The 25,871-nt window shown below is 41.1% G+C and overlaps 1 protein-coding gene across 1 annotated transcript in view; it reads right to left on the bottom strand.

The window, feature by feature from the left end:
* Positions 1 to 24,162, bottom strand: part of LOC118391248 (neurite extension and migration factor-like) — an 81,501-nt gene extending 57,339 nt beyond the window's left edge. Inside the window, exon 1 of the mRNA XM_035782433.2 lies at positions 23,744 to 24,162. The gene's annotated coding sequence lies outside the window, so the exon portion shown is untranslated. The remainder of the gene's footprint in view (positions 1 to 23,743) is intronic.
* Between the last annotated feature and the right edge of the window lie 1,709 nt (positions 24,163 to 25,871).

Here is a 25,871-nt window from a genome sequence, read left to right as displayed (position 1 = left end):
AGAAAATACAAGGAAATAAACATACGTTTTCTGTTTTTTATTGTTGCTGCATCATCTTTCAAATGACCAAGAACAGCCAAACATACAGATAAGATGATTTGAATGAAGAACAAAAGATGGCAACAATTGCTGAGCAAAGTTTTGGACAGATAACTTCAAAATTGAGCGAGGTACATGACATTGTGCATGAAGTCACCCAGGTGTCCCACACAAATGTACCCAAATGTACCCAAATGTACCCAAGTGATACATTTTGAAGGAAAGAACTATATACAAAATACATAAATGCTATTCTAACACACCCCCCCCCCCCAAAAAAAAAATATATATATATATTTACAAAATATACAGTGGACTTGCTGTAGCTAGCAAGCTCCTGGATGAGCAGCTCCCTGAAGGCTAGCTGTGAGATGGGGGACTGTCCACAGCTCTTAGCCATTTCCTTCTGGAGGATGAAGGCATTCACCACAGCAATGTCAATGAAATGATAGAAAAATGTCTTGTACCATTTCATGGTCTTGTGGAGAACATTGTAGTATCCTAGCAGCGCATCTGACAGGTCCACACCTCCCATGCTCTTGTTGTAGTCCTTCACAGCAGCTGGAATGGGGACATTTTTTGTGGTCCATGCCCCGGCACCGTCCTTCACACGCCTGACGACGTATTTATCTATCTATTTCCTCTAAATCTGTATATAGACTTTGTTTTAGCTTTTCCTGATTTATTCGCCATATTTTAAATATATAAACTTGTTGAAAATGCTATTGTTATATGTACTGCTATGCATAACACCCGTGGCTCCGTCAAGTAGGATTTGCAATGGCGAATGAACCTGTTTTACGCCAGAGTTTACGACAAAGGCTGGTCTTCAAATGTATAACGATGACATATTGCCGTTTACCTCAGCTCATTGGCTATCTTCCAAGCTAGATTTCAAGATTATCAGTGGTCATTGGGCCAAAATACTGTCAATCAACGATAGACCAGTCCTACCATTGGTGCACAATGATGTCATTGATTGGTGCCTTCAAATCGGTTTGTTTCGGTCAATATGTCCCGGGAAAAGAACCATCAAGTATGGTTGTGTTAGTAACAACCAGAGGATTGCAATGAAACCAACCATGGCTGGATAAACATTTGTTTAGTGTGTGTAATTACCACGAACGCATCTTCCAAAGTTGAATGAGACGGAAATCATGATGCAAGCGGTTTACAAATGTTTCATGTTAGGCTATAAATATGGATTTTATCAAACAAAACGAACATTCACTGTGTAGATAGGACACTTGGCATTGCCACCAGATAATATCTTCAATGGTAAGCAATTTATTTTATTGTTATTTCTGACTTTCATGACGCTAATGCTTGGTTGGAAAATGCTAGTAATACTTGAGAAGAGAGGTTAATGGATGTTTGCGAGGCATGTCACTTCTCCCATATATTTTGCATAGCCCACCAAATGCACTGTTTTCTTACCAAATCTAGATGGATCCATAACGAATTACTATAGGAATAAATATCGCTGAATGACAGAGCATGGGGACTGGTCTTTATAAATGAATCAGATGTTTATGTGGAAATGTAAGTATTATTTTGCCCTACACTCGCAGTCACTTAGTAGCTTAGGCCTACTCCTGACCGGTCATGTTGTACAGCGCCATATGTTCCTAACTGAAACCCTTAGTTAAATCGCTTTAGCCGTGATAGTAAAATTAATGAAGGCTCCCATTGTTATTTAGTTTTATAACTAAAATGCTTGACTATATTTAAAGACATGGATAACTTGTATGATGTGTGATGACATACACAAATTAATGAGTGATTGATTGAAGTACTCTATATTTAAGTGGGCCTTCATGCCAATAAGTAAGTTATGCTAAAACAGCTATAGTAACAAATGCATATTTGTTTTCTTGGAATAGAAACACGTTGTACAGTGCCATATTTTCCTAACTGAACCCCATTAGCCTACAGTACATCAGCTACAGTAAGACATGCATTTTCGTTTTTCTTGGAAGAGAAAAACTATAATATTCATCAAATTAATTAAGCTACATTTCTAAAAATATCAATCCCATATAGCCTGTTCTATTCAAGGCTCCCTTTGACTCTTAGGCCTACAGCTATATGTCTCTGGTGGGCAAACTAGCATTAGCTACCATTAATGGTAAAAATGGCTGACACTTAAATAGCGTGCCATAGAATTGTGCGGCTGCCCGCAAGCTGTGCTGCAGTATGACACCACTTATAAAGGAAGAACCAACATGTTTAATTCATGTAAGACATTTTTGAAGAAAATCATAAAATCTTAAGATTGTTGAGGAATTGCACTTATTCTTTTTTTTAATAAGCTTCTAACGTTTTTGCGTAAGAAATGTTTTGTGAATCTGGGCACAGATCCTTGGCTTTCATTGCCTATATTGGCAATCATCTACCTTGAGAGGGGCTGTTTCTACGCCGACTTAAAGGGAAATAATCAGAAATTCACAATGAAAACTGTAACTGCTAGTCTTCGCGGTGGGTGGATATTGAAATTCAGTCTGTTTGCTTTGTAAATATATACACTGCTCAAAAAAATAAAGGGAACACTAAATAACACATCCTAGATCTGAATGAATGAAATATTCTTATTAAATACTTTTTTCTTTACATAGTTGAATGTGCTGACAACAAAATCACACAAAAATTATCAATGGAAATCAAATTTATCAACCCATGGAGGTCTGGATTTGGAGTCACACTCAAAATTAAAGTGGAAAACCACACTACAGGCTGATCCAACTTTGATGTAATGTTCTTAAAACAAGTCAAAATGAGGCTCAGTAGTGGGTGTGGCCTCCACGTGCCTGTATGACCTCCCTACAACGCCTGGGCATGCACCTGATGAGGTGGCGGATGGTCTCCTGAGGGATCTCCTCCCAGACCTGGACTAAAGCATCTCCTGGACAGTCTGTGGTGGATGAGCGAGACATGATGTCCCAGATGTGCTCAATTGGATTCAGGTCTGGGGAACGGGCGGGCCAGTCCATAGCATCGATGCCTTCCTCTCTTGCAGGAACTGCTGTCACACTCCAGCCACATGAGGTCTAGCATTGTCTTGCATTAGGAGGAACCCAGGGCCAACCGCACCAGCATATGGTCTCACAAGGGGTCTGAGGATCTGATCTCGGTACCTAATGGCAGTCAGGCTACCTCTGGTGAGCACATGGGGGGGCTGTGCGGCCCCCCAAAGAAATGCCACCCCACACCATGACTGACCCACCGCCAAACCGGTCATGCTGGAGGATGTTGCAGGCAGTAGAACGTTCTCCACGGCGTCTCCAGACTGTCACATCTCTCACATGTGCTCAGTGTGACACTGCTTTCATCTGTGAAGAGCACAGGGCGCCAGTGGTGAATTTGCCAATCTTGGTGTTCTCTGGCAAATGCCAAATGTCCTGCACGGTGTTGGGCTGTAAGCACAAGCCCCACCTGTGGAAGTCTGGCCCTCATACCACCCTCACGGAGTCTGTTTCTGACTGTTTGAGCAGACACATGCACATTTGTGGCCTGCTGGAGGTCATTTTGCAGGGCTCTGGCAGTGCTCCTCCTGCTCCTCCTTGCACAAAGGCGGAGGTAGTGGTCCTGCTGCTGGGTTGTTGCCCTCCTACGGCCTCCTCCACGTCTCCTGATGTACTGGCCTGTCTCCTGGTAGCACCTCCATGCTCTGGACACTACGCTGACAGACACAGCAAACCTTCTTGCCACAGCTCGCATTGATGTGCCATCCTGGATGAGCTGCACTACCTGAGCCACTTGTGTGGGTTGTAGACTCCGTCTCATGCTACCACTAGAGTGAAAGCACCGCCAGCATTCAAAAGTGACCAAAACATCAGCCAGGAAGCATAGGAACTGAGAAGTGGTCTGTGATCCCTACCTGCAGAACCAATCCTTAATTGGGGGTGTCTTGCTAATTGCCTATAATTTCCACCTGTTGTCTATTCCATTTGCACAACAGCATGTGAAATGTATTGTCAATCAGTGTTGCTTCCTAAGTGGACAGTTTGATTTCACAGAAGTGTGATTGACTTGGAGTTACATTGGGTTGTTTAAGTGTTCCCTTTATTTTTTTGAGCAGTGTATTTAGTCCCTATTTAGTTTTGTATTCAGCGGATTTCATTTAGAAAAAGCTGATGTTTTCACTCACGAACCTGCAGTTGTCAGTTGACATTCAAAGTTAGCGACGTTCTGCCGCAGAGCAGCACCACAGAGTTCTATGAGCAGTGACCACTTTTTGATCCTGCCTGTGAAGACATTGTATGTAACTTTTGAACCTTATATGGTAGAGACATGGGGTTTGTACTATTGCTTTTCTGACTGAATGTTCTATTGAATGGAGATATTTGTATAAACCTTGAAAATGACTCTATACAGGGTGTTCACCCATAAGAGGATAATTCATTCAAGTATTGAGAAAGGATTTCTGCTGAAGAACGCATGGAAAGTTTAACCAGAAAGAGAGCCAACAGAATGTCAATGTGATGTAGGCCTTGACAGAACCCAAAAGAGGGGCCAAATATTATAGCAACAACATTGTAAATTAGACAGTTTTGTTTTCAGCCATTCATTTTTCTCCATAAAACATAACGAAGCTAAGGTGACATATTTAACTTTGCTGTAAAGTCAAGACTTTAGAAGCCTCGGCTCTCATCTGGTTCAATAACCAATTATAATGGCTACAGTTTAAGGCATGAATCATGATTCTGGATTTCTCTCATATCTATATTATTTCTGCCTTTTTGATATTAATTTAGAGATAAAACAAATGGAGCAATAAAGGTTATTCAAGGATGCTAAATAGATTTTTATTTGAGATGAAATAGCAAATACGTTCAAACAACGAATCTACAATGTGACATTTTCTGGTCCTGTTTTTCCTGTCTGACGTCTCTTGTAGCTCAAGACTCTTTGGCCCATTTGTGCTGCTGTATTGAGAGGCAAAAACTCAAGCTAATTGAGATTCAGCCTCTCATCTCTGTACCCATACAACCCCCTCCACTAACCCCCTCCAGTTACACAGACAGGCCACATCTCAAACAGAGTGGGGCGGGTAAGGAGGTGGGTGGAGTGGGGCTAAGGAAGGAAAGGGGGCAAAAGAACAGAGAAGTAGAGGGGTTGAATGCCGATTGCACGATACAGCCCATATAGGAGATGTCCTGGGTAGAACTGGAGACGTGATGGTTGAGCATGTTTTCTCCCTCTTCCTTCAGGTGGGAACTGGGAAGGAGTACAGCTACCTGATAAGAGGAGCCTCTGCAGTAAACAGGAGGAGCTCTTCCTTAATACAGTCAATAACACCTCCAGCACACAAACAAACCTAATACACACATAGTGGAAGGGTGCCATTCGTTATCACTCTGACCAGTTTCGAGTGTTAGATTTTGTATTGAAGACAGCTGTCAACATTGCTGGCTGACCTGCCCTTTCATTCTCCCATACATCAGCCTCCTCTTATGTTTCACTCCAAATCATTAGACAGCATGTCAAAATTAAAAGATGAATGAGCAATTAGGTTAACCTCTTATGAAACATACTGTATACAATGCTTATTAGAGTATAATCTAATAGAGTATATAATTTAGGCCTTCGTGTATTGTGTACATTTTGTACATCATTGAAGAAATGAATTATATTCTTCCCACATTTCCAGTGCAAGAAAAAAAACAAGCAAAAACAGAATTGCTGGTGACTGCATATCCCTTTGTCCTCCGTTGTCACAACTTATTTGTCATCATGCGTATGATTATCATTTTATTTCAGATCCAACCAGAGGACACAAGGAGGAAAAACATGGTGACTGTAACAAAGGAGCAAAAGCTCAATATGCTCATTAACATGCAAACGGCCCTCATCCCAGGGCTTTTGAAATTAGTTTTTCCTTTTACAGTCACAAATGTGATAACTTTTCCATTATAAAGCACAAAGACTTCATTCTAGGGTGCCTGATGCCACAAATGACAGGAAATAAAAACAACTCCAGAGAGTGAGACATGTCTATCACAAATTAACTCGCCACTTCATCCAGTTTAGAGTGTATCCTTTAGAGGTCGACCGATTATGATTTTTCAGCGCCGATACCGATTATTGGTGGACCCCCCAAAAAAAGATGATACAGATTAATCGGCCCATTTCTTTTGTTTTTTTGTTGTTGAAATAATGACAATTACAACAATACTGAATTAACACTTATTTTAACTTAATATAAAACATCAATAAACTCAATTTAGCCTCAAATAAATAATGAAACATGTTCAATTTGGTTTAAATAATGCAAAAACAAAGTGTTGGAGAAGAAAGTCATATGTAAAAATATGTGCCATGTAAAATATGTGCCATGTAAAATATGTGCCATGTAAAATATGTGCCATGTAAAAATGCTAACGTTTAAGTTCCTTGCTCAGAACATGAGAACATATGAAAGTTGGTGGTTCCTTTTAACATGAGACTTCAATATTCCAAGGTAAGAGGTTTTAGGTTGTAGTTAATATAGTATTTATAGGACTATTTCTCTCTATACCATTTGTATTTCATATACCTTTGACTTTTGGATGTTCTTATAGGCACTATAGTATTGCCAGTGTAACAGTATAGCTTCCGTTACCCATCGCCCCACAAAAGCCGCGGCCCTTGCAACGCAAGAAGGAATAACTACTCCAAATCTAAAAGCGAGTGACGTTTGATATTAGCGCACACCCAGCTAACTAGCTAGCCATTTCACATTGGTTACACCAGCCATTAGGCTGATAGGCTTGAAGTCATAAACAGCGCTGTGCTTGCGAAGAGCTGCTGGCAAAACGCACTAAAGTGCTGTTTGAATGAATGATTACGGGCCTGCTGTTGCTCAGTCAGACTGCTCTATCAAATCAGACTTAATTATAACATATTAACACATAGAAATACGAGCCTTTGGTCATTAATATGATCGAATCCGGAAACTATCATTTCTAAAACAAAAAGTTTATTATTTCAGTGAAATACGGAACCGTTCGGTATTTTATCTAACGGGTGGCATCCCTAAGTCTAAATATTCTTGTTACATTGCACAACCTTCAATGTATGTCATAATTACGTAAAATTCTGGCAAATTAGTTTGCAATGAGCCAGGCAGCCCAAACTTGCATATACCCTGACTCTGCGTGCAATGAACACAAGAGAAATTACACAATTTCACCTGGTTAATATTGCCTGCTAAACTGGATTAGTAGTTATAACTAGTGATTATTATTGATTGTTTTTTATAAGATAAGTTTAATGCTCGCTAGCAATTTACCTTGGCTTCATCTGCATTCGCATAACAGGCAGATTACTCGTGGAGTGTAATGGTTAGAGCGTTGGACTTGTTAACTGTGCGGTTGCAAGATTGGAACCCCTGAGCTGACAAGCTAACCCACAGTTCCTAAGCAGTCATTGAGGATAAGAATGTGTTCTTAACTGACTTGCCTAGTTAAATAAAAGGTATTAAAAAAATATTGTAAAAAATTTCAATAAAAAAAATAATCAGCGCCCAAAAATACAGATTCCCGATTGTTATGAAAACTTGAAATCGGCCCTAATTAATCGGCCATTCCAATTAATCGGTCGACCTCTAGTATCTTTAGTATCTAGAGTTTTCAAAACATGTTTTCAGGAGGGGATTGTGAAAAGGACTAATATACTGAACAAAAATATAAACACAACATGAAACAATTTCAAAGATTTTACTGAGTTACAGTTCATATTAAAGAGATCAGTCAATTCAAATAAAACTCATTAGGCCCTAATCTATGGATTTCACATGACTGGGAAAACAGATATGCATCTGTTGGTCACAGATAGCTTAAAAAAAGGTAGTGGTGTGGATCAGAAAACCAGTCAGTATTTGGTGTGACCACCATTTTCCTCATACAGCATGGCAAATCTCCTTCGCATAGAGTTGATCAGGCCATTGATTGTGGCCTGTGGAATGTCCCACTCCTCTTCCATGGATGTGGGAAGTTGCTGGATATTTGGCGGGAACTGGAACTCGCTGTCGTACACGTTGATCCAGAGCATCCCAAACATGCTCAATATGTGACATGTCTGGTGAGTCTGCAGGCCATGGAAGAGCTATGACATTTTCAGCTTCCAGGAATTGTTAACAGATTCTTGCGACATGGGGCTGTGCATTATCATGCTGAAACATGAGGTGATGGCAGCAGATGAATGGCACGAGAATGGGCCTCAGGATCTTTTCACGGTATCTCTGTGCATTCAAATTGACATTGATCAAATGCAATTGTGTTCGTTGTCCGTAAATCATGTTTGCCTATACCATAACCCATTGACAGTACTTTGGTTTGACTTTCATTGTTGCTGACAAAAACACACAACAAAGTGGTCAGGTCCCCCTTCATTCATACATTTCAATTTCTTTCCTGGAGCCGACTACTCCCACTTTATCTTCTGATATAATCATATTGTAACATATTCAGCATCCAGTAGCCTGGATTATGTTAAAATATGAAAATATTGTGATGAATTAAACATATTTGTTGTAAGAGATTAAATAAAATCCTAGACTCAAGGGTTTAAGGCCTCTGCCTCAGGATGAGATGTATTCTGAGATAAACTGTCCTTCTGGCCAATACGGTTCAAAGGACATACAGTACAGCTCTGGTGTGGATGTGTAACTGTGAGCATATTGACGCCACCTCTCAATCACTGTACCACAGTAAATATCTTCCTGGGTAAATAATGAGCAGGGGACAAGTTAACCACCAATCAGAGGTTAGCATGGGGTTAGGCATGTTGCATGGGAGGAGGTGTTGATTTCTCCTGATAGAGTACTGGACAAATACAAACAAATGAAGCATGGCGTGGTGACTCACAGCTCTAATGAAGCAGTGTATTGACTAAATTCCCCCTCTGTCTGCGAGGCGTGCATCCCAGCTGCCCTTCTGAATACCAATTACTGTACCGATGGGCTGCTCTGTCACTCAGCCCAAATGCCAGTGAGAGAGAGAGAGAGAGAGAGAGAGAGAGAGAGAGAGAGAGAGAGAGAGAGAGAGAGAGAGAGAGAGAGAGAGAGAGAGAGAGAGAGAGAGAGAGAGAGAGAGAGAGAGAGAGAGAGAGAGAGAGAGAGAGAGAGAGAGAGAGAGAGAGAGAGAGAGAGAGAGAGAGAGAGAGAGAGAGAGAGAGAGAGAGAGAGAGAGAGAGAGAGAGAGAGATGCTGTGGGTCAAAAGCTCAGAGGATGCAGAGAGGAGGGAACAGAATGTGTGAAGCTAGAGCTTTAGGTTTGCCATCTGTAATCTATTACTTGACAGTGCTAGAGAACAAAATTCTGATGAACAAAGAGGCTCAAACTGCTACAGAACCTTTTTTTAACTTATATTTGGTGTGATGACGTGATGACATAATTAGTCAGTAGCATAGTGAGAGGAGAAGATGACAAGCATTTGGCATCTACAGAATCATCGGTACATTGGATTGGTAAAGACTCTCATAATAGTACTGTACCTGAGGCTCAGACTGGGGACAACAATAACTGTTGTTCAATATTATAGCTCCTCTAATTCCCTCCGCACTGTTTTGTGGAAGGTCTTTGTTTGATTTCTTTCATCTTCGCCCCAAACAAAAATGAAGGAGCCGAATAAAGAGTGGGCAATATAAATAACGCTGAGCAGCCCAAAGACAGGGCAGTACAAAGCCTAGTAAACAGCCATTGATTTGAGCAGGGCCAGGGCCGGTCCTCTCTCCGAGGAGGTGCCTGCGCTTCTACTGATGGACGGGCCTGACAGCAGCTCCTTCAGCAAACTCCTTTTATAAAAAATGTGATTAATATTTATCCAGCATTAGAGCCATCCTTAAGACTGAAACTAGACAAACTAGACAGTCCCCCCCAGTCAAGGAGTTATGGAAGAAGGGAAACCAGCTGAAAGTCATTATTCTTTTTCAAGCCTTGAAGATTTATTGGAATCACAAGGCTGGAGAAAGGAATTTTAGGAATATTAGTTCATCCTCAATAAAAGCGTTATGCAAAGTCCTGACAGAATTACAGTACATAAAGGTAAATGTCTATGCCGTCAATTTCTTTGTAGGAGGTAGTATTTGCATTTTGTTTATCATATGTTCGATGTAGGGTTGAAAAGATTATACGTTTCTAACAATTTTTCTCCCGAGTGGCACAGCTGTCTAACGCACTGCATCTCAGTGCTACCATCTCAGTGCTAAAGGCGTCACTACAGACCCTGGTTCAATCCCGGGCTGTATCACAACCAGCTGTGATCGGGAGTCCCATAGGGCAGCGCACAACTGGCAAAGCATCATCCGGGTTAGGGGAGGATTTGGCCGGGGTAGGCTGTCATTGTAAATAAGAATTTGACTTGCCTAGTTAAATAAAATAAAAAAGTAGTAGCAGAACAGCATTGAGTACAACTTTTTATCCCTACACCGCTTAAAGGTTAATCCAACCTCTGACCTATGCACCACTGAACTTTGACCTATAGCGCTTTCAGAAAGTATTCAAACTCCTTGACTTTTTCCATATTTTGTTGTGTTACGGCCTGAATTTAATGGATTCAATTAATATTTTGTGTCACTGGCCTACACACAACATGCCATCATGTCAAAGTGCAATTATGATTTTATAAAATTTTACAAATTCATTAAAAATGAAAAGCTGAAATGTCTTGAGTCAATACGTATTCAATTCATTTGTTATGGTAAGCCTAAATAGGAGTAAACATTTGCTTAATAAGTCACATAGACTCACTCTGTGTGCAATCATTTTTAATTTTACCTTTATTTAACTAGGCAAGACAGTTCCGTACAAACTCTTATTTTCAATGATGGCCTAGGAACAGTGGGTTAAGTGCCTGTTCAGGGGCAGAATGACAGATTTGTACCTTGTCAGCTTGGGGATTTGAACTTGCAACCTTCCGGTTACTAGTCCAACGCTCTAACCACTAGACTACCTCATCTATCGGCCCCACACATGTCTGTAAGGTCCCTGAGTTGAACAGTGAATTTCAAATTCAGATTCAACCACAAAGACCAGGGAGCTTTTCTAATGCCTCGCAAAGCAGGGCACCTACTGTATTGTTAGATGGGTAAAAAAAAAGCAGACATTGAATATACCTTTGAGCATGGTGAAGTTATTAACTACACTTTGGATGGTGTATCAATACACCCAGTCGCTACAAAGATACAGACGTCCTTCCTAACTCAGTTGTCGGAGAGGAAGGAAATCACTCAGGGATTTCACCATGAGGCCAATGGTGAATTTAAAACAGTTACAGAGTCCACAACTAAGAGGTTTTAATGTCCCCTGTTTTGGGGAACTGCTTGGTTCTGGTACTGGTTCCGACCAACATTTTCACTTTTAAATCGATCTGTGGACACCATAGATCAAAACGGCTTGCATTGAGCGTTAGCCCTGATTCTCACAGACGCAGGAATATGTCTCTCTTGCCTGTGTGAAGCAGGATGTGAAATCTGTCACCACTAGAATCTGGAATGTCCCTCCTACCATTTCATTGGCTCTTCAGACTTTCCATCAACTCCTGACTGAACCCTACGTCACAGCCACAAACAATGCATAAGCCTTGACTCATTACATCGTAGCGCAGCGTGGTTTTGTCGCTGTAGCACCGTCAGAGATCGATTTAGAGCCAGTAGTCTAATATGAGCCACGATTAATATGAGATGAAAGGTGAGTTCCTAATGAGTTCATGAAGCCACACTAGAGCTCTGTGAGAAGTTCACAGCGGTGGGGGCAGACAGTTTGAACAAGAGAGACCTTTAGAAAATATGCACATTTTCTCTAACTCTAGACATACAAATATGTATTTTACAGTTATAAGGAAGATGAAATCTCATAGTTATTCAATTTATAATTTGATTATACTATATTTAGAAAGCATATATGTCATTTCAAGCCTTAGTCATACAGTTTTGTAGAATAGGAAATACATCATAAAATATTTCATATTTTCATATTTTTATCATATTTGTACTGGATACTTGAGCTTGTGTCCTCAAAATTGACTACAGCAATTTATAACTTTTTCTACCAGAAAGGTGAGATTTTAACCTTTCTTGGAGTATGCAGCATTACTAGTTATTGTTTATGGCCCTCTCATAATAAATCATTACTTTGGAGGATTAAGTAGATTACATTTCTGGTTACATTTTGTTACATTTAACTGGTTAATGGCTGTGATAGGAGAAACCTGAGGACGGATTGTGTAGTTCCTCCACAATACTAACCTAATAGACAGAGTGAAAATAAGGAAACCTGGACAGAATAAACATTTTGCAATAAGGCACTAAATTAAAACTGCAAACATGTGGCAAAGAAAATACCTTTATGTCCTGAATACAATGCGTTATGTTTGAGGCAAATCCAACACAACACATCACTGAGTACCCCTCTTGATATTTTCAAGCATGGTGGTGGCTGCATCATGTTATGGGTATACTTGTCATCAGCAAGGATGGGGAGTTTGTTAGGATAAAAAGAAATGGAATACATCTAAGCACAGGCAAAAACCTAGAGGTAAAGCTGGTGCAGTATGTTTTCCAACAGACACTGGGAGACAAATTCACCAGTCAGCATGACAATAACTTAAAACACAAGGCCAAATATACACTGGAGTTGCTTACCAAGATGAAATTGAATGTTCCTGAGTGGCTTAGTTACAGTTTTGACTTAAATTGTCTTGAAATATATATTTTTTAAGAATAATGTGCAAATATTGTACAATCCAGGTGTGCAAAGCTCTTAGAGATTTACCCAGAAAGACTCACAGCTGTAATCGCTGCCAAAGGTGATTCTAACATTTATTGACTCAGTGGTGTGAATACTTATGTGAACAAAATGTGGAAAAAGTCAAGGGGTCTGAATACTTTCCGAATGCACTGTATCAATACAACATGTAATTGAGCAAACACTGACTCTGAGAGACTGGAGAGTATGGTAATTTACTGAGAGGTTGACCTGAGAGGTTAACCAAAATGGTGAGGTGTCTGATTGTGAGAGACAGGACATAACAACAGCCGTACCTTTGAAAACTTGGGCCCTATCAAAATAGAAACGTAAAACATTGCTGTTTTTTTTTGTTTGAATGCAAGGAGGAACTTTTCTGATGACACAAGTCATTAATGACTGGCAGAACGACTCCTCCCCCTTCACAGCTCTAGTGCATTAAACTGGAGGCTCCATTTTCAAGCCGGGGGACGACGACGACACAAAAACCTCCTGCCAATCCTCTCTGAATGCATGCCCCTACAACAACAGCACTAGGGCCTCTTTACAGAAAGACCTCTGACGGACAGCCTGACATTCTGCAACAGCCCAGAATGCCAACATGCACTCAGACTACAATAGCAACACCTTCTCCCTAAATATCATTGTGAATCAAAGCCAATAGTCACATATTTGTTAATAATAGAAAGAGTCCTCAGCTAAGAGACATTGTAATAGGTTATTTAGCAAATAAGGATGGAGCTGAGAGAACAATCTAAAGGTACAGATATAACAACTGTCTTCACTGTTTCTAACTCTCTAATGCCTTAGGGAATCTACAAAATGTTAGTTCTTTTTAGAGTGTGTGTGCCATATTTATGCCTTATTAATAATACACTGAGTATACAAAACATTAAAAGGGATAATCCACCCCCAGAAATAAAAATCATGAAACTCCAGTTGATTTGGTGAAAGCCTACGTTCTGCCAGTGGGTAAAATAAATCCCTATGATTTAACTTCCAAGTCAGTGGTCGCCAACTGGTCGATTGACTGGTCGATCTTCCAGGCATTCCTAGTCGATCACCAAACATTTCTGGAGAAAAGCCAAAGATAAAGGGGCCAACAGTAGGTGCAAAAACAGGTCAGTCTCACAGGAGGAAAAGAAGGAGAGAACAGGGACTGTGAGAGGCAGACCCTCTGCTGCTCTCTTCCTCCCTCCACTGAGACTACTGCTGTGTTCAAAACAACTGGGAACTCCTATATATCCAACTTCAAACCTCAGTGCATTCAAGGCAACTGGGAAATCGGAAATAAAAACGAGATCCAACTGGGAATAATAGATTTGAACTCATCCAACTCGGAATTCCAAGTCGGACACTCAGGCATCTTTCTAGAGGGCAGACTTTTCAAACTGAATATCACCAACGTCATGATTTGAGTTCCCGCTATATGTACAAAATTAGTGGATTTGGCTATTTCAGCCAAACCCATGGCTGACAGGTGTATGAAATCGTGCACACAGCCATGCAATCGTCATAGACAACCATTGGCAGTAGAATGGCCTTATTGAAGAGCTCAGTGACTTTCAAAGTGTCACCGTCATAGGATGCCATCTTTCCAATAAGTCAGTCCGTCAAATTTCTGCCCTGGTCCACTGTAAGTGCTGTTATTGTGAAGTGGAAACGTCTAGGAGCAACAACGGCTCAGTCGCGAAGTAGTGGGCCACACAAGCTCACAGTCAATTTGCTTACCGCCCCAATACAGATGATGCAATCGCCATCACACTGCACACTGCCAGGAATACCTATGTAGGAATGCTGTTCATTGACTTTAGCTCAGCATTCAACACCATAGTACCCTCCAAGCTCATAATTAAGCCCAGGGCACTAGTGTCTGAACCTCGCACTGTGCAACTAGGTCCTGGACTTCCTGACGGGCCGCCCCAGGTGATGAATGTAGAAAACAACACCTTCTCTTCGATGATCCTCAACACAGTGGCCCCACAAGGGTGCATGCTCAGCCCCCTCCTGTACTCCCTGTTCACCCATGGCTGTGTGGCCACGCATGCCTCCAACTCAATCATCAAATTTGCAGATGCCACAATAGTAGTAGGCCTGATTACAAACAACGACGAGACAGCCTACTGGGAGGAAGTGAGGGCCCTGGGAGTGTGGTGTCAGGAAAATAACCTGTCACTCAATGTCAACAAAACAAAGGAGATGATCGTGGTCTTCAGGAAACAGCAGAGGGAGCACCCCCCTATCCACATCAACGGGACCACAGTGGAGAATGTGGAAAGCTTCAAGTTCCTTGGCGTTCACATCACTGACAAACTGGAATGGTCCCCCCACGCATACAGTGTATTCAACATCAGGAGGCTGAAAAAAAATTGTTTTGGCACCTAAAACCCTCACAAACTTTTCCAGATGCACAATTGAGAGCATCCTGTCAGGCTGTATCACCGCCTGGCATGGCAACTGCACTGCCCGCAACCGCAGGGCTCTCCAGAGGGTGGTGCGGTCTGCCCAATGCATCACCGGGGGCAAACTGCCTGCCCTCCAGGACACCTACAGCACCCAATGTCACAGGAAGGCCAAAAAGATCATCAAGGATCAATCACCAAATTCTTATCGGCAGACTCAACAGCCTCGGTTTTTCGGATGACTGCCTTGCCTGGTTCACCAATTACTTTGCAGACAGAGTTCAGTGTGTCAAATCAGAGGGCATGCTGTCCGGTCCTCTGGCAGTCTCTATGGGGGTGCCACAGGGTTCAATTCTCGGGCCGACTCTTTTCTCTGTATATATCAATGATGTTGCTCTTGCTGCGGGCGATTCCCTGATCCACCTCTACGCAGACGACACCATTCTATATACTTTCGGCCCGTCATTGGACACTGTGCTATCCAACCTCCAAATGAGCTTCAATGCCATACAGCACTCCTTCCGTGGCCTCCAACTGCTCTTAAACGCGAGTAAAACCAAATGCATGCTTTTCAACCGATCGCTGCCTGCACCCGCATGCCCGACTAGCATCACCACCCTGGATGGTTCCAACCTTGAATATGTGGACATCTATAAGTACCTAGGTGTCTGGCTAGACTGCAAACTCTCCTTCCAGACTCACATCAAACATCTCCAATCAAAAATCAAATCCAGAGTCGGCTTTCTATTCCGCAACAAAGCCTCCTTCACTCACGCTGCCAAGCTTACCCTAGTAAAACTGACTATCCTACCGATCCTCGACTTCGGCGATGTCATCTACAAAATGGCTTCCAACACTCTACTCAGCAAACTGGATGCAGTCTATCACAGTGCCATCCGTTTTGTCACTAAAGCACCTTATACCACCCACCACTGCGACTTGTATGCTCTAGTCGGCTGGCCCTCACTACATATTCGTCGCCAGACCCACTGGCTCCAGGTTATCTACAAGTCCATGCTAGGTAAAGCTCCGCCTTATCTCAGTTCACTGGTCACGATGGCAACACCCATCCGTAGCACGCGCTCCAGCAGGTGTATCTCACTGATCATCCCTAAAGCCAACACCTCATTTGGCCGCCTTTCGTTCCAGTACTCTGCTGCCTGTGACTGGAACGAATTGTAAAAATCGCTGAAGTTGGAGACTTTTATCTCCCTCTCCAACTTCAAACATCAGCTATCCGAGCAGCTAACCGATCGCTGCAGCTGTACATAGTCTATAGGTAAATAGCTCACCCTTTTTCACCTACCTCATTCCCATACTGTTTTTATACTGTTTTTATTTATTTACTTTTCTGCTCTTTTGCACACCAATATCTCTACCTGTACATGCCCATCTGATCATTTATCACTCCAGTGTTAATCTGCAAAATTGTATTATTCGCCTACCTCCTCATGCCTTTTGCACACATTGTATATAGACTGCCCATTTTTTTCTACTGTGTTATTGACTTGCTAATTGTTTACTCCATGTGTAACTCTGTGTTGTCTGTTCACACTGCTATGCTTTATCTTGGCCAGGTCGCAGTTGCAAATGAGAACTTGTTCTCAACTAGCCTACCTGGTTAAATAAAGGTGAAATAAAAAATAAAAAATAAAAAACCACCCAAGCCACTGCCTGTTCACTACGCTATCATGGGACGGAGAGACAGCTTCTATCTCAAGGCCATCAGACTGTTAAATAGCCATCACTAGCACCTTAAGAGGCTGCTGGCCTATATACATAGACTTGAAATCACTGGCCACTTTAATAATGGAACACTAGTCACTTTAATAATGTTTACATATTTTGCATTACTCATCTCATATGTATATGCTGTATTCTATTTTATTCTACTATATCTTAGTCTATGCCGCTCTGACATTGCTTATCCAAATATTTATATAATCTTAATTCCATTCCTTTACCTTAGTGTGTATTGTTGTGAAATTGTTGTTATTGGAGAACACTACCTGCCCCAATGCATAGTGCCAACTGTAAAGTTTGGTGGAGGAGAAAAAATGGTCTTAGTTCCAGTGAAGGAAAATCTTAATGCTACAGCTTACAATGACATTCCAGGCTATTCTGTGCTTCCAACTTTGTGGCAACAGTTTGGGGAAGGCCCTTTCCGGTTTCAGCATAACAATGCTCCCATATAAAAAGCGAGGTCCATACAAAAATGGTTTGTCGAGATCGGTGTGGAAGAACTTGACTGGCCTGCACAGAGCCCTGACCTCAATCCCATCAAACACCTTTGGAATAAATTGGGAAGCCAATTGCGAGCCAGTCCTAATCGCCCAACATCAGTGCCCGACCTCACTAATGCTCTTGTGGCTGAATGGAAGCAAGTCCCAGCAGCAAGTTGTAAAATATATGGCAAATAGAAACTGGATGGTCTTCATAGATAGATGGGAGGGGTTGAGCGTAGCTGAAGGACTAAAAACAAACAAAAGATAACTCATGTAAAATATACTGTGTCCGTAAAATGTATAGAGTTTCAAGTTTTAATGTCACATGCACAAACAAGTACATATAATATGTATAAGCCGGAAGTAGAAGTGTTGTTGTCCATTCGTTTACTCCAATTAGGGGAGGGGTGGCAGGGTTAGGGGAAAATAATAAAGGAAAAATATATTTATATACTGTACCAGTCAAGAGCTTGGACACGCCCACTCATTAAACGTTTTTTCTTTATTTGTACTATTTTCTACATTGAAGAATAATCGTGAAGACATCAAAACTATGAAATAACACGTACGAAATCATGTAGCAACCAAAACGTGTTTTGAGATATTTGAGATTCTTCAAAGTAGCCACCCTTTGCCTTGATGACAGCTTTGCACTCTTGGCATTCTGTCACCCTGTTTTGAGACCCGCATTTCATTTTTTGGGGGGGAGGACTTGCCTGTTTTGCATGTTATTTTGCATTAATACGTGCTACATATCAGTTTGCAAACAATGTAAAAAATATATATACACTACCGTTCAAAAGTTTGGGGTCACTTATAAATGTTCTTGTTTTTGAAAGAAAAGCACATTTTTTGTCCATTAAAATAACATAAGATTGATCAGAAATACAGTGTAGACATTGTCAATGTTGTAAGTGACTATTGTAGATGGAAACATTATTATCAACCATCACTCCTGTATTGCAATGGCACGTTGTGTTAGCTACTCCAAGTTCATAATTTTAAAAGGCTAATTGATCATTAGAAAACTATTTTGCAATTATGTTAGCACAGCTGAAAACTGTTGTCCTAATTAAAGAAGCAATCAAACTGGCCTTATTTAGATTAGTTGAATATCTGAAGCATCAGCATTTGTGGGTTCGAGTACAGGCTCAAAATGACCAGAAACAAAGCACTTTCTTCTGAAACTCATCAGTCTATTCTTGTTCTGAGAAATGAAGGCTATTCCATGCAAGAAATTGCCAGGAAACTGAAGATCTCTTACAATGCTGTGTACTAGCCCCTTCACAGAACAGAGCAAACTGGCTATAAGCAGAGTAGAAAGAGGAATGGGAGACCCCGGTGCACAACTGAGCAAGAGGACAGGTACATTAGAGTGTCTAGTTTGAGAAACAGACACCTCACAAGTCCTCAACTGGCAGCTTCATTAATAAATAGTACCCGCAAAACACCAGTCTCAACGTCAACAGTGAACAGGCAAATCCAGGATGCTGGCCTTCAAGGCAGAGTTACTCTGTCCAGTGTCTGTGTTCTTTTGCCCATCTTAATCTTTTCATTTTATTGGCCAGTCTGAGATATGGCTTTTTATTTGCAACTCTGCCTAGAAGGTCAGCATCCCAGAGTCTCCTGTTTTGCGGGTACTCGTTGAGGATGACAACGAACCATCCTCAACTAGGTTGGAAAGTGACAGTGAAGATGAGGCCTCAGAGTCTGATGTTCAAGAGGTGGACATTGAGGAGGTCCAGGGAGAAGACATGGAAGCCTGAGAGGAAGACAAACAAAGCTTTAGTTTCTAGACTATCATTCACAGATGTATGTTGAAAACGTTTTTGGGAGATGCAATGAATCATTGGGGATCATTCAATATTCCCTTTCTTTGTTGTTCAGTGAAATCATCCCATGCAAAGAGTCAACTCATTTCATTAAAATTAAAAACAAAATTGTTTTAAAAAATGTATATTGGAAGGATTTAATCATTTTTTAATTGTGTCTACTTATGATAATGTAAAAGGTTTATGTTTCTGTCTCCATATGATATGGTAAATATATGCTATGCAAAAAACATCTACATTTAAATGTTATTAATATTACTTTGCATATATTTCCATTAATTAACATATATACCCGTGATTGGCTCAGTGTTCTGTCACTCATGGGAACACTACGTCAACGCCAAGTCTAACGGTAGAGATCGAAAATTCAAGCCCCTTGGGTGCTGCCATAGAGTTACATTAGAAGTGCTCATCCAAGAAGGCTCAAAGTCATTTGCCACAGACAAAATTAAGTCAAAACACGTTATATCTACAGTAGCTTTGATTGGACTATGAACATCATACTTTCAAAATCTTAGCTAGCAGTCATCATGAATCAATTTGACAATCTACTGGCAAATCCTTTTAAATCCTTGTCATATGAAGATAAATAATTATAGATAAAACGTATCAGTGCTCATCGGCCATTGGACATAAACATTACACAACAAGTTGGAAATCGCAAATTCAACAATGAGTGGTTTGGAAGGAATCAGTGGATAACTGCAAGCATTGCAAAGCAATCATTAGCCTGCTATTCAGTGGAGTGGCTGTGTGGTTCCAAGTCTAAGTTTAATGGTCTCTTTTCTTAGTTTAAAATGATATACATTCAACATTGGCCTTGCTGTCAATGAAGCATGATTTGTGCCTCGCTCAAAACAATTGTTAACTCAAAATCTGACTTTAGTGAGTTCAAGACAACTGGGAACTTGGGAAAAACGAGCTACAACTGGGAAGATAAGTTTTGAACTTTCATCCAACTCAGAATTGTAAATCGGGATCTCAGGCCTCTTTCTAGAGCTACGACCTGAAGATCAATGACGTCATCATGATTCAACTTTTTTTGGAGTTCCCAGTTGTCTTGAATGAACCATAAATCCAGAGAATGCCAGACTTTGATGACAAAGTTTGATGACAAAATTTGCCCACGAAGGACCGCTGCTCCACCTTCCTGTTCAAGTGAGCACAGCACAACAAGGTGAGTCCAAAAATGTTCGGTATGCTGCTGCATAAATTATGTTCTATGCCAAGGAGATATGTATACTGTAGTTAAGAAAGTAATACTAAGTGTATGTTGTGTAGTAAGCTGTTAGTAGCCCATGTGCCTCACCCTAATAATTTGGTCTATTTTCACCTCTTAATTTCGCCTACTGTTCTGACTTGGTGGTGCACACGTAGCCTATAACCTGTTTTTGAGAAATGTAATCATCACATACTGTAATAACTTTAATTGTCTGCTTATATGCCCCCTTTATTTATCCTATGGTTCTAACTTGGTGTACAGGGAGAACACTGTAAGAACGGCCCACGTTCTGAATTCTGTCGCTGTACATTTCAAAAGTGCTGAACAAATAGTTATACTGACTACGTACGTCCAAGCTTGCTCATTAATGTCTTAATCAAAATTACGGATTGCATCTTATCCGCCCTTATTCCGTATTTTGTACATCTCAATTGTCAGTAGAAACCACATTTGTTTAAGCAAGGCAGTAAATGAGGCTGAAAGGCAGTAAATGAGGCTGAATTAACTGTTTCGCTGCCAGACAAGGCTCTGCTGATAGCCAGGTGTAGCAGTGGTAAGGTGTTGGGACTGCTGTTGGGACTCTGCTGTTGGGACAGCTTTAGGTAGGCCCTAACAGTTTGTGGGCCACTGTTTGTCACCGTTATAGTGCAATTAATGTATTGTTTAGTGTTGTGTTGTGTAGTGGCTTTGCTGGCATGCATCCCACATTATAATTTGTTTGCTCCACCAAGATTGATGTGCTACAATCGCCATTGGTTAACTCCAATGCTTCCCACAGTTGTGTTAAGTTTGCTAGATGTTCTTTGGGTGGTGGACCATTCTTGATACACACAGGAAACTGTGACAAAAACCCGTTGCAGTTCTTGACACAAACTGCTATGCCTGGCACCTACTAGCATACATTGTTCAAAGGCACTTAAATCTTGTGTCTTTCCCATTCACCCTCTGAATGGCACACATACACATCCATGTCTCAAGGCTTAAAAATTATTATTTAACCTGTCTCCTCCCCTTCATCTACTGATTGAAGTGGATTTAACAAGTGACATAAATAAGGGCTCATAGCTTTTATCTGGATTCACCTGGTCAATCTATGTCATGGAAAGAGCAGGTGCTCTTAATGTTTTGTATACTCAGTGTATAATACCATATGCAAAAGTCTCACAGAGGATATTTTTCAATAAAGAAATACAGCAAGTGATTCCTTCATAATGTGACATAGAGAGACAAACCAGAGTCATCCAGGACCACAGCAGTGTGGTTGGTGTTTGTATCTGCCTGCCAGTGAGGAGGATAGAGGTTAGAATCATTGTGAATGTTACAGGCCCAGCATGGGCAGCTAAAGATCTCAGCACTCTGCTCTGCTCTAATGTCTGTCTGTCTGTCCCACTAGAGAGGAAGCTCAGTTCAGACTTTTTCCCTGCGGTCATGAAAGTAATCAAAAAGGGCTGAGCCACCCATCTCACGGGGTCGTTACCTTTCTGTTAATTACAGCATGCTACCTCAACTCCCTCCGATGCCGAGCAGCGCCACAGTCACCGCAACAATGCAGTACTGAGCCGAGGGGGTTATCTATGAGTGAATTAATGAATGACTGACAACCAGGCAAAAAAACATTTGCCCACTATTCAACAGGTTAAATCATATGAAAACATGTCTGTTCATGTTCTGTATTGTCATTTTAACTGGTGGGAAATACCGGTTGATACCATACATACCGGCTCCTATATAGAAGACTGAAATGTGTTAATCAGTGTGACGTCTACCCAGGTATTGGTACAACCTTTCACCCAACCTCCCAGGCAGCCTCGCTCCTCCCCCTCTGGCACTACTTTCAGATAAACACAATGCAGTGCTGTGTGCAGCCCAGCCTTCAAGGACCTGCTCTCTCTGTTCTCTCTGAGAACATTGGGCTGCTGAAGTAAGGAAGACAAAAACCCATAGAACGGAGGCACAGAGGACTACATTAAGTGGATTGTTGTTGCCTCACCCTGAACATGCCTAATCCTATTCACTTTCAAACATAATAGGCAAAATGGGATGGAGAAAAAACAGCATGTTTCTTCAAAACTACTTTAGTACCTTATAACATCAATGGAGCGACCTGGGGCTGGACAACCAAACAACACATTGGGACAGTAAAGGAAACATACTAGGTATGGCACTGGGATGGGTAGCTCTTAGCAGGAATCCTGCTTGAGTTGATATACAGACCTGATCAAATTAAAGGATTTTCAGTGCCTATTATTGGGGACACTCTGGGCTAAATTAAGAGGGTGTATTTCGTCCTCTTATCTACTGTATTTTCAAAAACATGAAACCAAAAAAAAATTACCTTCAATTTCAAATGAACACTTGTGCATAATTAAGCCTGATAAACAATTCCCCAGCCCTTTCACAAAGGAATGTTGTTGAGTTAAACTCTGCCTCTTAGGGACAACCACCTGTGAAGGATAGCTTTAACCAGGCATTATTCTGGAAAGATGGTGAATCATTTAGTTGTGCTATCCCTGCAATTTGGCAGAGAGCTCCATATATGTTATTGCCATCCATGTGAGAATTAGGATCGAGATCTAATCTTACAATGATAATAATACTGTAATAAAAATAATGTTGAGACCATTTTTATTTGCTTGTCCTTTTTGTAAACACTAAGAGTGCATTTATGCGAGTGCGACAGGTCTGACCTTATGTCACATACAAATATGAACAGAAATTGAACACAGCATCTAACCACAGGGAAAGAAGAAAAGCTGGGAACTCCATGCTGAAAATAAATGAATCTGGGAGCACAGAGCAATGGTCGATTTCATGCCAAGGGGAGCACATTATTCAGTGAAATGTTCAAGTTTAAGCATTTGTTTATTGAACTAAGCACTGCCAAATACTGCAAAGGTTGTCCAGGACCTGGACTGACAATTCTCATATTGCCTGTGTGTTGTGTGTCTGTGTGTTTTGGGGGATGGGATATGGGGTGCAGTTTGCTGGTACCTCTAATGCTCCAATGTAGGGTATCACTTTTTTTCTTAATAAGGAATGTTGTCTTTCAATGCATTTTATGACAATTGCTTTTCTGCACAGTTTAAAAGTGAAGTAACTGTATACAATTAAATACATTCTTAAATATACAAACACAACAGATGAATGTTGATTTAACGTGATACATGAAATACCCTCCCCCCTTTTCTCTCGAATGCAGCCGAAGAAATTGTAGGCTATTTGACGTTGCATATTCTTTATGCAAGTGTGTTGCCCTGAACTGAGAACCATATTCGTCATTGTACAACATTTAACTTACCTCTCTTTTCACACGGGCTGCGCTTTTCCCGTCGTCATCATTCCATTTACAGTTATTTATTTGACAGATGGAAACTGTATCTTCTCCTCAATGCAGCGAGTGCGACCTCACCATGTTTTTCCCAAGCCCGGACTCCTTGTATCAGCAGGTGGACGCGCCTCCCTATGATGGAGACAGCGCGCCTTTGCCCCCCTACCACTCCATTTTATTGTACAATCTTCTTCGTAATCCAGCAAACAAAAAAATATATTGGCCATTCCATGTGTCGTGTACATTATGTTATATAAAGGGGCGCCATGTTCGTGTTCGTTTCCTATGACGCACCCTGGATCAATGTACACCGAAACTGGATGATGCTATTGTTATGTCCTAGCCTTTTTTCCACAGATGCACCCCGTCCCTGACAACGACGGTAGGCTCGTGCCAGTTTGCTCCCCCTCTTTTGCGACGTGCCATAAAGAGCGCGCCCACAAATTTCACTCGGGACCGCGCTTCTCCATGCCCAGTTTAACAGGTGCAGTTTGGTTCTCAAGGAAATTAGCTATTACAATACCATCACTCGAGTTGACACTTTAATTGACAAGCAGAGGTCTCTTCTCTTACAATTTATATTTAGCTAAATCGGAGCCTAGTTTTGGGGCTTTCTAAATTGGATGGATTATATACTGAACAAAAATATAAACACAACATGCAACAATTTAAAATATTTTACTGAGTTACAGTTCATATAAGGAAATCAGTCAATATAAATACATTCAGTAGGCCCTAATCTATGTATTTCACATGACTGGGAATACAGATATGCATCTGTTGGCCACAGATACCTTAAAAAAGGTAGGGGCACGGATCAGCAAACCAGTCAGTTTCTGGTGTGACCACCACTTGCCTCATGCAACGCGACATGTCGTTCGCATAGAGTTGATCAGGCTGTTGATTGTGGCCTGTGGAATGTTGTCCCACTCCTCTTCAATCACTTTGCAAAGTTGCTAGATAGTGGGAACTGGAACACGCTGTCGATCCAGAGCATCCCAAAATGCTCAATGGGTGACATGTCTGGTGAATATGCAGGCCGTAAAACAAACATACAGTCAATAATACAGTAGAAAAATAAGTGAGGTGAGATAAGGGAGGTAAAGGCAAAAAAAGGCCATGGTGGCAAAGTAAAAACAATATAGCAAGTAAAACACTGGAATGGTTGATTTGCAGTGGAAGAATGTGAAAAGTAGAGATAGAAATAATGGGGTGCAAAGGATCTAAATAAATAAATAAAGTAGGAAAAGAGGTAGTTGTTTGGGCTAAATTATAGATGGGCTATCTACAGGTGCAGTAATCTGTGAGCTGCTCTGACAGGTGGTGCTTAAAGCTAGTGAGGGAGATAAGTGTTTCCAGTTTCAGAGATTTTTGTAGTTCGTTCCAGTCATTGGCAGCAGAGAACTGGAAGGAGAGGCGGCCAAAGGAAGAATTGGTTTTGGGGGTGACCAGAGAGATATACCTGCTGGAGCGTGAGCTGAGATAAGGGGGGACTTTACCTAGCAGGGTCTTGTAGAAGACCTGGAGCCAGTGGGTTTGGCGACGAGTATGAAGCGAGGGCCAGCCAACGAGAGCGTACAGGTCGCAATAGTGGCTAGTATATGGGGCTTTGGTGACAAAACGGATGGCACTGTCAAATCGAATCAAATCAAATCTAATTTTATTTGTCACATACACATGGTTAGCAGATGTTAATGCGAGTGTAGCGAAATGCTTGTGCTTCTAGTTCCGACAATGCAGTAATAACCAACAAGTAATCTAACTAACAATTCCAAAACTACTGTCTTATACACAGTGTAAGGGATAAAGAATTTACATAAAGATATATGAATGAGTGATGGTACAGAGCAGCATAGGCTCTACAGTAGATGGTATCGAGTACAGTATATACATATGGGATGAGTATGTAAACAAAGTGGCATAGTTAAAGTGGCTAGTGATACATGTATTACATAAGGATGCAGTAGATGATATAGAGTACAGTATATACGTATGCATATGAGATGAATAATGTAGGGTATGTAAACATTATATTAGGTAGCATTGTTTAAAGTGGCTAGTGATATATTTTACATCATTTCCCATCAATTCCCATTAT

This window comes from Oncorhynchus keta, chromosome 12, assembly GCF_023373465.1.
Source record: "Oncorhynchus keta strain PuntledgeMale-10-30-2019 chromosome 12, Oket_V2, whole genome shotgun sequence".
Classification (NCBI taxonomy): Eukaryota; Metazoa; Chordata; class Actinopteri; order Salmoniformes; family Salmonidae; genus Oncorhynchus; species Oncorhynchus keta.
This window is presented reverse-complemented; position numbering and strand designations above follow the sequence as displayed.